General features: G+C 31.8%; 1 protein-coding gene across 5 annotated transcripts in view; it reads right to left on the minus strand.

Annotated features, from left to right (window-relative positions):
• fne (found in neurons) overlaps positions 1-18,164 on the minus strand; it is an 83,276-nt gene that overhangs the window by 17,964 nt on the left and 47,148 nt on the right. Inside the window, exon 1 of one of the 5 annotated variants that reach the window (XM_036376904.2) lies at positions 14,521-14,827. The exons of the other annotated variants lie outside the window; for them this stretch is intronic. The gene's annotated coding sequence lies outside the window, so the exon portion shown is untranslated. Of the gene's footprint in view, positions 1-14,520; positions 14,828-18,164 lie in introns of those variants that run through there. 5 annotated transcript variants of the gene reach the window in all.

Consider the following 18,164-nt stretch of genomic DNA (forward strand, 5'->3'; position numbering starts at 1 on the left):
CGTAACTATATGTCATTGTTGTTTCGGGTAACAGTTCCGTAAAATAGTTAAATTAGTCAAACCAATAAAATTTTATTTAATTATATATTGTGATAGACAAGTCTATTATAAGCGCCTAAGACCACACCCCGTTGATCTATCCACATACACACATACATACGAGTATGTAATTACTGTTTTTAATATAATTAACAATTGATCAAATTGTTTGCCAACATTGAAGTGGAAATAAACGTTCCATCATGACTTTCAAGAAGTGCTCAATCAGAAAATATATGCACTTGGACAAGTACATACACATCAGTACACTTAAGTACACACGCATAAGCATATGTAATGAACAACAACAGCATCAGCAAGTGTAATGCAATACTGGCTATCAGGGCGAAATGGAAAAAAGCAGACTGCGTAGAGCCCAGTGGGAGATCCCGCGGCAAAAGATGTAATTAAATGAGTGTGGAGAGCGGTGGAGGGGGGTATGCACTTACATATGGGTATGAGCGATATTAATGCCCACATGGGAATTAATCAACTTTTTTATGTTTCATATATAAGTGTATGTATATGTGTATATGTGGCTGTGCAAGTTGTTTGGGTACATAACAACCCTTAAAAATCACCGACTGTGCGGCCTCGTAGAAACCCTCCTCTATTTATTTATCTTCGTTTCTTTTGTTGTTGTTGTTTTATGTTTTAGATTTTTTTTGTTTTTGTTTTAAGCATATGCGGATTATGACTTTAGCGCCAGCGTTGCCACACAATACCAACAGTGTGCGCTTTTGTTTGATTTTTTTTTTTTGTGTTTTGTGTTTGTGCCACAAATGCAGTTAGTTGCAAGTCTTCCTATTGTCTGTTGTTGTTGCCGAGTTATATTTTTTTCTTTTCATGTATAATGTGACTCTCGCAGCGCAGTATTTTTGTGCAATTGTCGGGAAGTAATTCACTAATTCACAGATAGATTTCATTTAATTTGCTTTGTTGGCATTTTTTCCGGTTTAACAGTTTTTTTTTTTCATTCCGTTCTCTTTTGAAGTACAAGTGCTTGGAAAACAGACGGTTTTTAATAAAATTTGTTGCATTGTTTGCGCAGAAGAGGCGGCATTAACTTAAGCATATGATTTAAAAAAAATTTCTTAATTATGTGATAAAGTTTAAATTAAAAGATTTTAAAAATATTTTGGAAGCACTTAAGTTTTTGTTAAGCATATGACTAAATAAAAAGTAAAAAGATTTAGAAAAATTTTGCTAAGCGTTTAAGCTTTTGTTAAGTATATGATTAAGTTGAAAATAAGAAAACGTAAAAAAATTTTTGTTAAGCACTTAAGGTTTTGTTAAGTATATGATTAAGTTTAAAGTAAAATTATTTAAAAAGTGACTGGTAAGCATATGACTAAATAAAAAGTAAAAAGATTTAAAAAATGTTTCTTAAGCACTTAAGTTTTTATTAAGCATATAATTAAGTTTAAAATTAAAAAAAATAAAAAAATTATTGTCAAGCGCTTAAGTTTTCGTTAAGTATATAATTAATTTTAAATTTTGTTTAAGTTTTACTTAAGTTTTTATTAAGTATTACATGTCTTTTCATTAAACTAATTTTTTTCGTAGAGGGGTAGTGTTTTAAATAACGTTCAAAGTATTATTTTGTTAAGTATTACTTAAGCTTTTATTAAGTACTACATATTTTTCCATAAAACCTGATTTTTCCATAGAGTTAGAGTGCACTAACAGCTTTTGAAGTATTATTTCGTTAAGTTTTACTTAAGTTTTTATTAAGTATTATATACTTTTTCATAAAACTTGATTTTTTCATATAATTAGAGTGCTTTAATTAAATTTGGAAGTATTATTTCGTTAAGTGTTACTTAAGTTTCACACATTTTGAGCTTGCAAGATATTACTTTTTTTTACATTTTTGCCCTCAGTTTTAGTTATTTTTAATAAAATATTAATACTTTTCTATGTATCCCCTTGCCTTAATAAGTAATTTCGCCTTCAATTCGCCTCAATTACTTTCCACAAGTCCATACACCGCTGCTCCTATTCTGATTTGAATAATTTCCTTTGTCTTTCATTATAATTTTCCACTTCAGCTGATTTACATTTATATTTATAACACAGCTTACTACATTTCATATACATTCATACACACATACAACTACAACCGATTTCTAATCAGAATTGCTGTGTGGCATGCAACTTGTTTAGCCACTGCGTTGTTGGACTGCGCGTTAACAGCGACTGGAGCAGTGCTGTTGTACTTTATGCAGGCAAAATCTAACTGCCTTGATGGATGTGTGTGTGTGTGTGTGTGCGTGTGAACATAGGGTTGCATGCAACATGAGCTCAAATGCACATACACACATATAAATGGAATGACACATGATACAATAGCGTGTTCTGCTTTGTTGCTAAGCTAAGTTTTGTCTATTCTGGCTCTTTCATGTTGTTGCTATTGTTATTGCTATCGAAATAGTCAAAATACCTGGCTAGAGTCCTTGCCCATTTGATTGCTCGCTTTGCACGCCAACTTTGACTCTCGCTCACACACAAATGCTGCACGTTTGGTCGTTGCATTTATGTCGCTTCCCTCTCGCCCTCTCCCACTTATTACATCGCTCGTATTCTTGTTATTTCTATTGCCTTCGCTGAATTCAGTGCATTTGCTATGCTACAACAATACAGCGGCAGCAACAACGACAGCTGTGACTTCATAGACAAAACTTCACACACACATTTATGCACATACATGTATGTGTGTGCCTGTATTCACGCCAACAGTTGAACATAAATGCATAACTGCAGTTGAGTTGTGTCTAAGCGCGGAGTTCATTGACCTCACTTCGCCACATCTAGTTTGTATGCAATGATGTAGTGACTTTCGTGGCTGCCGGCACCACGACCAGACAAACAAACGCGCCCATACACAGGCATACATGCATACATAGTAATGTAGATATGTATTTTTGATCGTTATCCTGATTGAGATATCCTTGCATGCACATTATTGCCGTTGCTTAGAGAAATTAAATAATTTCCTTGTGCTGACAGACAGATAGACAAATGCATGCATATATATGTATATTCATATTTATGTTTGTATGTATATGCATATAAGTGTGTAAATATGGAGTTTCTATTTGTTTGATTATGTAATCAGTTGTAATCGTAGTAAATACGCGAAAAATAGCGGTTGTAGATATCCAAATACATATATACAAGCTTACTCATATATAAAAACAGAAGTAAACGCTTTTAAAATATGTAAAATGCCTCCAGCGCCTGTGGGTAGACTTTGGCACATATTTTGTTTGACGAAAAACAAGGCTACCTAATGAAATTTGGTCGCTGAATTCATTCAATTTTTAACAATTAGTAAATTCATAAGTTCCAACGCTATTATTTTGAAAAAAAAAATAAATAAATAAATGAAATTCACTAAAACAAATTTAACAAAAAAAATTAAAAAAAAAATTAACAAAATTATCAACTATTTTTAAATTAACAAAAAAATAATTACTTTTAATTATAATATTTTTAAAAAAGTTTAACCTAAAATTTTTTTTTTAATATTTAATAATACAATATAGTTAATAATAATTAATGCCGAAATTTAGCGTTGTTATAAAAATGAAAAAAATTTGTTAACAAAAAAATTTATAATTTTTTGTCTTTCAAAACTTTTTAGGCGAAAAAATAATTTCTAAACTTTAACCCAAACATATTGGCTCAACGTAAATATTAAGAAAATAATGAAACAACATATTTTGAGTTGTATTTGCAAATATTTTTTACGGAATTAACAAGAAAGAAAAAAAAATAAGAATCATATATAAAAGAATTTTTATACGGAAAAATAGTTTTAAAAATATTCAATATACAAAAATGTTGTAGCTAGTCTATTTAAATCCAAAATTTAGCGTGATTAATGAAAATTAATAATAAAAAGTGAGAAAAACAAATTGTGAATTTTATTTAAAAATTTTGTATACGGAATTAAAAATGTTTATGCGGAAAAAAGCTTTAAAAACAATAATTTTAAAAATATTAAGCGTTGTTATAAAAATGAAAAAGATTGTATTAAAAAAAGATATTTGTATATTTTTTTAAAATTTTTTGTTTTTAAAACTTTTTAAACAAAAAATTAATTTCACAACTTCAACCCAAACCTACTGTTCAAAGTTATTATATATAAAAAAGTAAACAAAAATAAAATTCAAAAAACTAAGAATTTTAATTTAAAAACTTTAATGTGATAAAAATTATTTTAAAAATTTTATGCCCCAAAAATTAATTTTAAACACTTTCAAAAACGCATTTTTTAGAGATTAATGCAGAAATTTCCACGTTAGGCTAAAAAAAAAAAAATCGTATAAAAAAACATTTTTAAGCGAAAAAATATTTTAAATTAATAAGAAAAATTTAACAAATTTTGATGGCATATCAATTATATTTTTACTCAAATATTCGTAATAAATTTTTTTATTTTATTTTTAAAAATTTGTATGCAGACAAAAATTAATTTAAAAATTTTCGAATATGTAAAATTTTTTTAATATAATAGTTTAATTAATTCACAAATTTCCGTGTTAATTTAAAAATAAAAACGGATTTAATTATAAATTTAATGTTTCAAAATTAAAAAATATTTTACAATAATATCAATATTAATTGATATTTTTATGCAAATATTCGCAATAACAAACCAGTTTTGAGCGCTAGTGTCTGCAAAGCGCCTGCGGATATGCTACATTTATTTTTATTTATTTATTTTAGTTTAACCATAGACTAATTGCTGAGCTAATTTAAAGCCTGCCAAAGCATGATTTAATGCGCTCACAGTACTTATAATAAGTATGCGTACATTATGCGAACAAATTATTTGTTTTATATATTATGTGAATAACAAATTATTATGTTAATGGCTTTGTATTTAGCAGATGGTTCAGGAGAGATACAGAACGTGACTTGGGAAGGTTAGAAAACAAATGTATATGATCATAGATATCTGCATTAATATCTCTTTATTATGCTCTGCAGCACCCACTCACACCCTAATTTATTTAAATGAGTTTTCGGGAAAAACTCGCATTATTTTACAGCTACTGCTTATGTCATTATACGCTAACAGCAGAGCAACTCAAATTATAGCACAAAGAAAAAAATACATTTCATAACTGTAAGAATTTTTGTTTTATCCGATTTTTATCGCCTGCGATTCTTTTGCAGATAAGTCGTTCGAAAACGAGGGTTGCTTTTGTTGCTTACATATTTTTATTTTCAAAGCTAATTATGACACAAAAACCCAAGCGAACACTGAGCATTATATAGAACTGATAAGTGTAGATTTTTATCTTTTTGTTTTTTAAATGTCAAAAGCAAAAGGAAGTAAAAAAAAGTTTTGCTCCAAAATAAATTATCTCGTTTTGAAAATTTTGCGAATAAGTGAGGGTGAGGCTGCTTATCGTATTTTACACGCGCGATTTGTTGATTTAAGGGCTGTTCAGCTGAGCTTACAAGCAATCAACCATACACCTATATACGTATATATTACATATACATACATTTACATACATATATATATATATATTGGGGTGGAGCTAAAAAAAATTTTGTTTTTTACTTAGCCTGAGGGTCAAATTTGTAGTTCAAAATTTTTTTTTTAACATCTATAGGGCCGCCTTTTTACTTTTAAAGTAAAGTTAAAGTTTTAATTTCGTAAAAACTTTGTGATAAGTGTTCCAGAAGCTGTGGAGAGTCCCCTTTCAGGCCAATTAAAAGCTATCAACTTAAAAGAATTGTTGTGGTCACTATTGGAGTTTTAAGAAAGTCTTAAACGACAACATGCTTTCCTTAAGCGTTAAAATAAATTTTGAGTCAAAAAATGTTAAAAAAAATTTTTTCGCTCCACCCTAATATATATATTCATACATACATAATTATTTCATACAAACAGCATGTGTCGGGCACTCGAAAGGCCAAGCCAAGTGTGGTTATCGTACGCAATTAAAACTTTCATACCCATATTTTTCCTCCGTTCTCTATATAAACCATTGTTGTAGTGTTTCTTTCTAATATAATATTTTATCGCCGCTGGCACTGTTTTGATTCGCCCTTTTATGAGTTCGACTGCCAGCTGACAAAACCACCTTTAAAAACATGTATACTTATATATATGAAAATATTGGGGTGTGTCAAAGAAAACGTTTTTTTCGTTTGGTATTCTGAAAAAGATGTGAGAAATCTCTAAGACGATCTCTCTAAGTATGAGCTCTTAACGGGAAGATTCTCCGAGTTACAGTTTTTTATTTTTTACTTATTATCAGATAGAAAAATTCATATTTAGTCATATAACAACTTGAAAAAGTATTTTCTATATCTCGTAAACGCTTAACTTAATCGAAAAATTATATTAGTATATCTTGTAAGACCTCTACAATTCAAGCTAGTAAAATTTTAGACTTTTTTTTAAATTTTAAGCGTCCAGTTCGAAAGTTTGCACATTATTATTCCTCTCTCAAGCACTGCTTCGAGTAAAGATTATGAAACTTATATTTTATATAAAAAATATATTTTAACCAAATTTTAGCTAAAATTGACAGCATAGCTTAAAACAACACACAAGCACAGAAAAATGGAGATCTCACATATTAATCTTCAAAAGTTCATTATTAAGGGCTCTCACGAGCACTGCTTCGGTGCACGTTAATGGAACTTATATTTTATATAGAAAATATAATTAAACAAATTTTAGTTAAAATTGGCAACATAGCCTAAAATAACGCACAAGCTCGGAAAAATAGCAGTCTATCAAACTATAAAATCTACAAAAGTTTCTTAAAAAAGACTGAAAAACTGCACATAAACAAAGAACTGTCACAGAAAAAACCTCACAAAGGTTTTGCATAAAAATGAGGTCAAACACAACACGTGGGCTGAAGTGTCAATTACAAAGCCCACCGCCCCACATGCACACCGCCAAGCACGCCTTTTCTATAGCGCAACAAAGTGACGCCATATTTAAGACTTTTAGCTTTCTATTTACACATTTTCCTTGTTTCTTTTTGCGCGACTGCTGTCTCCAGCGCTGACTTCATTTTATGTTCGCTGAAATTATGTGTCCGCCTTTGGGTGGGTTTGCTAAAATTGTAGCACCACGCGTTTAAACCTACTCTGTGTTTTGCTAGCGGTAAATCAACATATATGCTGCTTTGCATTTTCATTTTTCTTCTCCGTAAATATTTTTATGTGTCACTTCAGCTTTTGTGTTTGATTTTTCACACTTCTTTGGAGCGCACTTGCATTTTTTTGCCGCTTTTAACTGACTTCTTTTTAGCCTTTCAATTTTTTTTATCTCGAATTTCTTTTACGTAACGCTTTATGCTACTTGCACTCTTTGTTAGATCCCCTTGTTGTGCTTATCTTCCCTGCGATATGTCATCATCTTTCGTGTTGTTTGTTTACACCCATCGCTTGCCATGTTTACGTTTGTGTTACTCACAGGCGCGTCTTCTTCGTTGTTGTTGTCGGCGTCAACTCTACCGCTATGCACTTAATTTGTTTGCTGCTTTGCTCCTTACTGTTGCCGCAATTTTATTCACTTATTAATTGTGACTTTCTCGCATATGTTCTCAAGTAGTTGTGCATCCTCCAGACATACCATTCTCACATGAATTATGTTTTCTCCACAGAACTTCTTCTTTTCACCTTTTTCTTGCTCGTGCTGCCTTTACGTGTCTAGCGTATTTTCCGTTTCTTTTATTTATTCCGTTTCGCATATCCTTTGGAGTTTTCCCCTCGCTATTGTTTTGCTTCCCGCTTGCGTTCATTGACCTCACACACTGCCCGAGTGTTTTTATGCTGTCGCAGCAAGCCTGTAACTTTGTTGCACATTCTGTTACCGTGTCTTTGCTGGCAATGCAATTGTGTCGTCGGCTGGTGGGATAGCAATGGCTCTACGGAATATATTCTATCAAGGTGGTGGTTTTACAATGACACTTGAAGGTGGTACCAGCTGTTTCATTGACTTTAATATGAGCTAATGATTCGGTAATAGACGCGTGTATTGTTTAGCGAAGTGGAAGACCTTTGAAGGCAGCGAAGATTTATGGCTTCAATATTTCGAAGATTCATATCTTAATTGTAAAATCAAGTAATATTTGAAAACTGTGCTGTGAACTGTGTTATAATGATGTGATTTGCTTCAAATTAAACAATAGTTCACTGTAAACTCCTCTCCAATATATATATACATGTTTGTCGTAATTTTTAAAACTTTTCACGTGCATAGTACTAAGAAATATATTTTTGTAACAAAAACTACAAGACAAATGCATTTTTACGGTAATATACAAAGTACTCTTGCAATTAAAAATTTTATGCACCCATAAAAGTATCGCCTAGGGATAGGCAACGATCAACAGTTTTTTTGTATAAAGTGCAAACTAACTGAGAAACCCAGTATATAAGGCATACAGTTATTTATAATTTTTAGCTACACTTTAAAACAAAAGCAAATATTTTCATAAATTTTAATTTAATTTTTTTATTTTAATTTAATTTTTTATTAAAATTTTTATTATGTTTTTTTTTAATTTTAATTTTTTTCTGTTTTTATTTAAGTTTTTTTTTCTCTTTTTTTATTTTAATCTTTTTTCATTTTATTATTTTTATTTTTTATTTCTTTTTTTTAATTTTAATTGTTTTCTATTCAAGGTTTTACTATTATACATATATACTCAAAAAAAAATTAAAATATGCGACAGTTCAAACACTTTACAACAAAATTTGCATTAAAAATTGTTATATTCAAACACTTAGAGCTTTTCATACAAAACGGCGCCTGGGGATAGGCTTTAACGCAACACAAGCCAATAAAAACGACAATTAAGGCAACTATTACCAATGCAACCTAACCTCAAAATTACTAAAAGCATATTTTTCGACGTTTCTAACATTTTTCTGAAATATTATATTAATATTTTAATTTTATGTAATTTTTCATCGCAAAATATGCAAAATTAAATGCATTTACAATAATCGAAAATTTCAATATTTTCAGCTCACGTGTGAACGGAGCATTATATACTATATAAATGCCATAAAAATATCAATATCATTCAACTGATACATTTCAACAGCCTTTTGCCAAGCACATTTGCTTTGCCAAGAGTTTTTCACATACACATTTATATGCAATGTCAGTATTTCCTTAGCGTAGGATATTTATAGCTTTTCAAATAGCTATAATACAGCCTTATAACAACAAACACACACACACATGCTAAGTAGATACAAAATAAAAATATTTCCTCACATGTATTAATACACCGTGAGCGATCAATAATACTGAATAATTAATTGGCAGACAAAAAAGTATATACAAAAGCAGAAAATTACGCTGTAGGAAGTGAGACTATTTATAGAAAGGAAGTGCAGAAAAAATCTGCAGAAATATTTAAATTGCTAAGAAAGAGAAGTCTTATTAAATTAAAGTGTAGAAGTATTTTTAGATTTGAAAATTTAAAGTTCAATTGTAACAAGCAAATGTTGAAAAAGTTGGACACTGATTTGAGAAAAGTTTGAGAAATATTACAGTGCTTTGTGTAGAGGTTTTCTAGATTTAGTATTAGCATTAGAAAGGTTAATTGTGAATGTAGAAATCAAATATGGTTTGCAATTATATTTTATTTTTAATGTGCTTGAGAAACTGTTGAGAAATCTATTGAGAATATAAATCAGAATTTTTTCGACCAGTGTTATTAATATTAGTTGATATATACTAAGAAAAAATTGTAATTTGTTTGAGAATAACGTAAGAAATGCTTGATATCAATTCGAAATAGATTCGCTTCATTTAAAGTTAGCTTTAGAAAATTTAAATGTAACTAAATAATGGCTAAATGAAAGGGATAAAGAAAATACAAGAAAATTAAGAAAATAAAAGAACAAGCTCAAATGACTTGAGAAAGTTATGGGCCGAAAACGTTTAAGAAACTGTTGAGAAAAACATTTTGCTGTTGAGAAATATATTCAGATTAATAATTTGTACTCAAGTTGTGTATATGGAGAAAGTAAGTAAGCAAATAGTTGAAGTCTGTTTGAGAATTGAATTGCGTATTACCTTAGATAGTTATGCAAAGAAACAAACATACATGTATAAGGAGAGCTATAGCATATTGCGCAAGAAAAGTATTGAGAAAGGTTTGAAACACAGTTGAGCAGCGTTTAGATATGCTTGAGAAAGTTGTTGAGCATAAAAAATGCCACGCTGGGTAAAGATAGCAAAGCTTCTTGCCCATTGTGGAAAGAAATGTTAGCGTGAAGTTAAAAAAATTTAGTTTGAGACCCAATTGAGGAAGCTTTGAGAAAATTATTGAGAATAAATAGTTCTAAATTTCGAAAAGTTATTGTAACTTATTGCTAATTGTAGTTAGACATGTTGTCTAAAAACTATAGTAAAAACAGTTTGAAATACTTGAGTACGTTTGAAAATCAATTGAGAAAATCTTGAGAAATATTTGAGAAAATTAATGAGGGCAAACTATGCTAATTTTCAAAAATATATTGCAGCGTTTGCTAAATGTAGATATAAATATTGGTGAGAGGTCGGTATATACAATATAATATATATATATATATATATATTATTATATAGTTTTCCGCATGACTTGGGAATGACTGAGATTTAATTGTGTAAGACTTCAAATTGAGAGAAGCATCAGTTTGAGTTAATATTTGCTTGAAAAACGCTATGTATGAGCGCAGATCAGTCTGTGTTTACAGCCAGTAGTAAACGTAAAACAAGTAGCGAACAGTAGAATAAAGAATAGTCCAGAAACTTATGAGCGTATGTGCCTTTCTCGGCACCACAACGCCGCCGCACGCCAACAATGAAATATGACAACATTATCACAAAGTAGTTGCTGGCATGACAAGTCATTTTTTTTTGCACGTTATGCAAAAGCCAACATTAAAAATGAAATAAGAGAATGACAAAGCAAAGGCAAAAATCACGCGACCGGCCAACGTCTGACAGGCTGCTTTAATATTAATAGTAATTTTCGTATTCTTGCTATTGTTGCGACAATACGAAAGCGGTGACAGCGTTTATTTCCACATTTTATTGTAATTTATTTTCGCTGCCTGCGTTGTTTTTTGGTTTTTGATTTTCGGCCATTTTTATAGCGTCGCAAGAAGTAGCAAACATGTTGTCATAATTTATTGTCGCTTTTGTGGCAAGAGTGTTTATTGCTAGTTTTTGGCAACTACCAACGGTAAAACTTTTTCGACTGCCTCTCCTTGCTAAATACATGTTCGATATTTTCATTATCCTTTTTGTGCACATTTCTTTCTATTTCCTTGAATACTAACGTTGTTATATATATATATGTATATATATAAGTTTTACCATATATATATATATATATATACATAAACGTATACACACACAAACTCGCGCAAAAAATTTTTATTTTTCCTAGGCAACAAAAAGCATTTAAATTTCTGTTCTTATTGTCTTCATTGTTGTTGCTGCTGTTTGTTTGTTTTTTGTTTTTCCCCGACAGACAGATAGTTTCCTTGTGTTTGCCGTTGAAACTGACTGCCAACAACCCGCGCCAACCCCCAACCGGCAGCCCATACCATCGCGCAAGTCTAAGCTTCAAATTCACTATACACTCGCTCACCCTCCAGCACATTAGTCCACAACTAAATACGTGTGTACTCGCTACTACGTCCTTCCACCCACTCCACTAGCTTTGCCGATGCTTTTGCTATTTCTATTTTCGGGGTTGAATTTTATTCGTTCGCAGCTTTCCTCTTTGCTGTCTGTTGTTATGGTTCATATTGATTATATTTTCACCAGCAGTAGTGTGAGCGGGGGTCTACCGTTGGCGCGCTGGTGTGAGTTGAGTGGCTCGCCAACCATTTATATATGTATGTGTGTGTTGCAGCCGGTCTACATGTTTTCGGCGCTGCACTAGTGGGTGGCTCTTACAACAATCTCTAGTCTGCATGTGTATGTGTGGGTGTGTGTGTGCATGTCGTTGCTTGCTTGTGGCGAAATTGTTGTTTTTACTCGTTGAATAGTGTATAAGTATTACCAGCGTGGAATTGGGGGGCTTTGCATATCAAATAAATAAGTGTGTATTTGTGTGTGGTTTGGTGTACTGATTTTGCTGGCGTTGTATTGTGGCAGCTTGGGCGTATAGTTGGCGGTATATCGCGTATGTAAAGTATTAGAAATGTGAATATAACAGGAAAATGGAAGAAAGCAAATAGATATGCTTGAAAATTATTTTCTTGAAGTACATAATATTTTTTTAAATTTTTATGACATATTTTTTCCATAAAAAAAAATTGTAAAAAACAAGTTAAAAAAGTTAAAAGTTTAAAAATTATAAAAAAAATTTAATTAAAACAAAAAATAAATAAATAAAATTATTGTCCAAAAGTTGCAATTATTTTGAGTATAGTTTTAATATTTTTCTGCCCCAGTAAATTTTTTCTTTAGTAGCAAACTTTTCTTTAGAAAAACGAAAAATTCCCTTACATCTAAAACTATTATAAGAAACTAGTCTTTATAATTTTGAAAAAGTTCAAAATATCAAAATTAAATTTTCGAAACATATTAATTTGTATGAAAATGGTTAAAAAATATGTACACAAATTAAGACAAGTTTCAAAATATTAGAAAAAGGACCGTTAAAAGAAAAGTAAAAAATTTCAATATTTCTAAATATTTAAAAATAGACATATATAAAAAAGTTTAAAAAACTTTAAAATAAAAAAAAATTTACATATGTAATTTTAAAAAAATTTAAAATAATTTAAGATATTTCAAAATATTAAAAAAAAGCTTTGAAAACATTTTAAAAAAGCTGTATTTTAAACAACTTCGATTTTATTTTATTTTTTAATCTAATCAGACTATTCTCATATTGCATTTTGATGGATTTTGAAATAATTATTCTTTTCGTCAGTATTCTGTCTTCTCCTTCTCCCTATTCTTCGACCACAACCAACTTGCATAGCACGCCTATACTACCTCTCTCTATCTCTATCTATCGCTTGTCTGCTATAAACCTTGTACGTTATTACCCCACAACGCCTACAAATATGCAATAGCATTTACTGATGAACAAAGATTAATTGCATTTTAATAAGAAAGTGTCTGAAGGATTTTTTTGCTGCTGTTTCATATCACTAATGGGTGGAAATAGCCGGAGCGGGGTCTGCGTCTTAATTGCGGTGAATTTAAAGTGTGTGCCGTGATTGATAGTGGCTAGAAATATAATTTTCTTAAAAAACTTGAATTGAATTATTTAAATTTTAATATTATTTGAATTTGCATTCTATACCATTTTTTAAATTAAAGAAAAAAAATTTAATTTTTTAAGCAATCAAATTTTTAATTTTTATTAAATATTTTTGTTTTTCGTTTCAATTTTTGACTTTGCATTGTTTAATTTTACTTAATTTAAAAAATTACTTAAAAAATTTAAAGCAAGTAATTTTAAAATTATTTTTTTTATATATATATTTTTTATTAATTAATTGTTTAACTTTTTTCAATTAAACAAAAATAGTTAAAATGTTTAAAATTATAATTTTTTTATGTTTTTGTAATTTTTTAAATTTAAATTTAAATTATATTTGACTTTGCATTGTTTAACTTTTTTACAATTAAAATTTATTAGGTAATAAGTTTTACTTTTTTTCAAATTTTTTAAAATATTTTTTATTTAAACTTTAATTTTACTATTATTTGATTTTGCATTGCTTAAATGTTTTCAATTAAAGAAAAGTAATTAAAATTTTTAAAGTTATTAATTTTTTAATTTTTTTTTAATTTACATATTAATATTATTTGACTTTGATATGTTGCTTAGTTTTTTATTTATTAAAAAAGAATATAATTTTAATTAATTGAAATCTAAATTAATCATTAATTAATTAATATTTTACACATATTTTTTAAATTTTGTATTTATTTATTAATCTTTTATTTATATTTGTAGACTTAGTTCTTTATTAATATTATCTTTTTAAAATTTTTGTATGAAAAAATTTAATTCGATTTAATTTTTTTTTTTTTGGTTTAAAAAATTATTAATTATTTATTTATCTTTTATTTCGGCTACTTAATTGTGTTTTTTTTTTCTTAATATTTCCTCATTAATGATCAAAATCACTCTAGAAAAGTTAAAAGTTTTCAAACATTTTTCGTTTTTTTAAAATACACCGTTAAGTTTGCCAACCGTAGCACAACGCTTTCACATACGCCCAAAAATCAGCCACAGATTTATGTATATCCTTTCTGGTGCGTAAAACTTCGCAATTAACCCAAATGTATTCGCAGAACACTGGGCGCTAGGCGCTTCACTTGCAATGCGTGTAGTATAATTGACACTTTGCGTGTGTATGTGTGTGTATGCGCGTGTAAAAGGTATGGGTGTGCCACTTTGTTATACTAGACAAAAATTTTCAGACACATATACATATAAATATATAAGTACTTACAATGTTTAAAACCGAGCTTTGTACACAAACTATTCGAAACTATTCAAAAAACTAAGAAAAGTTTCAAATAACACAAAATATTGAAAGTTTCTTTTTTGTTTAGATTTTATTATATTTGAAATATATATATATATATGAGAATATATTGTTTTTTGCAGGTGCAGGAGTCAAAAAATCATAAATGAATGTTCTCGAAAAACGAACCAACGAACTAACGAACGAACGAACGAAAGCAACGAACGAACACGCACGACTGACAACAACGATGATCCTTATGGTTTGCCGATTACTGACGATATGCCACAAGCTAACGCAAGGACCTAGTCGCTAACGTCCTGAACGCCTAGACAAGCGTCCAATTTGCAAAGCAGCAGAGAAATTAGCATAGCAAGTGCTGAGGTAGCGGTCATGCGTGAGCGCAAATGCTGTGAGAGCCACAGCAAAACGCTAGCCGCGCTACTCACACTAATGTTTTGTAGACAGGTGAAGTCAAACAGCCAATAATCATCCCCTGTGGCGTGTTTAAGCAACAAAGGCGCTGCCAAGCGAGAGAGAGAGCCGCTGCCTGGGTGAGTATACAAGCAATGTAAGGCATAACAGCCGTGCTTTTACTGTTAAGCATTACATTAACAGTGCAGCAACAGTACATGAGCGGCACTACTTGCCAATTGGAGAGTAAAAGTGACATTACAGCAGCAAGCCTCTCTTCCTGCCAGTAGCACGCGCTTGTGTCAGTTTTGATAAGCGCAAATCTAGTCGGAAAAAAGGGCAAGTCGAAATGCAGATAGCACTATCTACTTGGCGAATAAAGACATTAATGATATACGGAAAGAGTTGCAAAGCATCAAGCAGCCAGTTGAATAGAGAGCTCTAGAGCCAAAACAGTATGTGTACTGGGAAAATTTATATATAGAAGCTATGTAAATATGTAGCTGGAAAAGGGTGCGCTAGTTGTTTAGATGGAAACCTTTAGAAACTGATTTGATTCAAAGAATATTAAATTATAATACTAAGTAAAAAAATGTTTATTTACAAATTATTTCAAAATAATAAATTTTTTGTCAACATAATGAGAAAAAGAATTAACCTCGGCTGCACCGAAGCTATAATACCGCAATTCTTATAATATAAAAGTCCTTTATCTTGATTCTAAACGCTCAGTTTGTATGACAGCTATGTGCTAAAGTGATCTGATTTGAAAAAACTGCTCGGAGAGTGAATTACCTCACTCTCAGACAAGAGTCCGGGCCAAATTCCATGAAGATATGTTGTCAAATAAGTTTCAATTTCAATACAAGAATTTGAATTAGATCGCTCAGTTTATATGGCAACTATATGCTATAGTGGTCCAATATCACTGATTCCGACAAATGAACAGCTTCTTGGATAGAAAAGGATTTATGCAAATTTTCAAAAATATATCTCAAAAACTGTGGGACTAAGTCGAGTATATACAGACTGACAGACACAGATAGTCAGACGGTCATGGCTAAATCTACTTAGCTTGTCACGCTAGTCATTTAAATATATGTATAAATTATAGGGTGTTACAAGCCACTCGACAAACTTAATATACCCTGTTCAGGGTATAAAAATTGCAGTTTAAAAGTTTAGATCAGCTTAAAGACTCCAAAAGCACATTGTTATCTGCAAACGTATGTCGAAGGAACAGAGTATGTCTCTCGTTTACTAACATGCGCTCTCTCAATACTGCCTCTCTCTCTTTCTCTCTGTAAATACTTTTGACTCTGTGTGCCGTTATATATTTTCCTATGTCCAGTGTATATTATTCAAGCGGCGCACCCAAAACTAACCCTCAATCAGATGGCGTGCCAGTGAGCGCCTGAAACGAAGCTTGTATGCCATTACATGGGATTACAAGGACTCAACGACAGTTAGCGGCAACTGCAAAGCGTGCCTGGATGTAACTATATAGTAAGTAGAGACACACGCATGGCTATTTATGTTTGTATGGAGTATGTCTGTGAGCTTCGGTTGCAGGCAACAACCGGCAAAGCCAACTTAAACCGGCTGCAGAGCACAGCAGGAGCTGCGAAGGCGACCGCCACGCAAGCGGACATAAAACACATTAGGATTGATGTAACAAAGTGGGCAAACCGGATGCGGAACCAGCAAAACCAAAGGCGTAAGGGGTGGGGCGAACTGGAAGTGATAGACGACACGGCAGCATAGAGACAAAACAGGGTGAGGATAAATTGGTTCTGAACCGACTGGGAGGGAAGACAGGTGAAGCACAACGACAACAGGGCGGCAGAGCGCAGTTCGTGTGCACGCGAGGTGTTTGGCTAATTTTAGTGGAAAGAGCCGCAAGGAAGCGCTCTATAGTGGGATCTAGTGTGGTCAACTGAAGCTGCGGCCAAGCAGAGCAGCGCAGTCGGCATAACTGATGGACCGCAGCAGTGACGGCAACGGCAACAATAGAGCAAAGTGCCTGCGGAGGCGCGTTGCGGTCGGCAGTTCTGAGCGAAGATTAATCGTAGCTGCTATGGTTATTGTTGCATATTGTTGTAGTTGTGCGGCTGCCACTGTCACTGGCAAGCACTGGGCTCCTTCGATGGCTGCGCTCGACTGCATTATATGCTTCGTAAGACAACTGCGCTTGGCTGACTGTCACTGGCACAACTGAATGCGCTTGAATAATTTCGTCCAATGGATTTTCAAGTGTTTGCCACAAATGCTGGTGATGCGTACGCCGTGCAACACCAGCCACAATAACAATGTGTATATATGCGCAATACAGAAAGACTTTGGATATGTATGATATGCCAGCAAAGATATCTAAGCGCTTTATATTAACGTACAGCGACCGCCCCACTTGGCACCAACAGCCTCTCCTACCTTTCTAGATTTCCCTTTAAGCGCCATCTTTGTATAGCTATAAATCCGTAGCTCAAATATCCACACTAACGTCAGCGCACACATCAAAGCTGCCCAGCATTCGCGAAATTGCAATATCATTGCTCAACACGCACACGGACCCACATGCCATTAAACATCAAATGCTTACTCCCCTTTTTTTGGCACTATTTTCGTTATTAGTGCCTGGGGTGCCGTTAAGGAGGAGAAAAGTGCAAAACTGCAAAAAAAAATAACAGCAACAACCACGAAGTGAAAAGTTTTCGCTTTAAAAATGAATGAGTGCTGAAAATATTGATTAATTATGTGGCCAAAGAGTGATGTTTGCATAAAGCCATGTGTGTGCTGGTGTTGGTGGAGGTGTAAAGTTACGGAGCAGTAAAGTTTTGACATGATTTTATTTATAGTTGCGAATATTTCAGAGTACCCGCATATATTGCACTTTAAAAAACACAAGTCATTCACTTTTAGTCTACTTTTGGGCGCAATTAAGGTGGTTTTCATGAATTTGGAAAATTGGTTGTAGTTTACATAGTTTTGATGCTAATTATGTTTGAAATAAATAAAAACATGAAAAAACGTTAACTTCGGTTGCAGCGAAGCTATAATATCCTTCCATACAAGAGCTAGATTTTGATAGGTCTATTTGTATGGCAGCTATATGCTATGGTGGTCCGATCTCAACAATTTCTTAAGAGATTATACCGTGGCCCTAAACAATAATACTTGCTATTTGTCGTGAAGATATCTCATCAAATAAAAGAGTT

This window comes from Bactrocera oleae, chromosome 5 (assembly GCF_042242935.1).
Source record: "Bactrocera oleae isolate idBacOlea1 chromosome 5, idBacOlea1, whole genome shotgun sequence".
NCBI classification, from domain to species: domain Eukaryota; kingdom Metazoa; phylum Arthropoda; class Insecta; order Diptera; family Tephritidae; genus Bactrocera; species Bactrocera oleae.